The 289-nt window shown below is 34.9% G+C and overlaps 1 protein-coding gene across 1 annotated transcript in view; it reads left to right on the top strand.

Moving 5' to 3' along the window:
- LOC119590684 (39S ribosomal protein L15, mitochondrial-like) overlaps nt 1-289 on the top strand; it is a 6,161-nt gene that overhangs the window by 1,012 nt on the left and 4,860 nt on the right. The gene's annotated exons all lie outside the window — the stretch shown is intronic.

Below are 289 nucleotides of genomic sequence, written 5' to 3'. Positions count from 1 at the left end.
TATTAAGAAACTTCTTGTCCAGCTGTACATAATTGTCTTTGTCCTCTTTCAGCATTAGCTTATAAATTGTTTAATTGTTTTACTATATATTTTAGAATATTGATTGTCATTTAGGCATCCTAAGAGAAAGCTGCAGTACTTCCTTACAATTCGAACATGCTTGTCAAAGTCAAGTTCCCAACTTGACTTCTAAAAGGATTTTAATGATTTAGGTTGCTGTGACTGGGCCTTCTTCGGGTGCTGCATTCCTTTCAACTTGGTATACACAGTAAGAAAGAGGCGAAATTCA

Source organism: Penaeus monodon, chromosome 27 (genome assembly GCF_015228065.2).
Source record: "Penaeus monodon isolate SGIC_2016 chromosome 27, NSTDA_Pmon_1, whole genome shotgun sequence".
Lineage (NCBI taxonomy): Eukaryota > Metazoa > Arthropoda > Malacostraca > Decapoda > Penaeidae > Penaeus > Penaeus monodon.
This window is presented reverse-complemented; position numbering and strand designations above follow the sequence as displayed.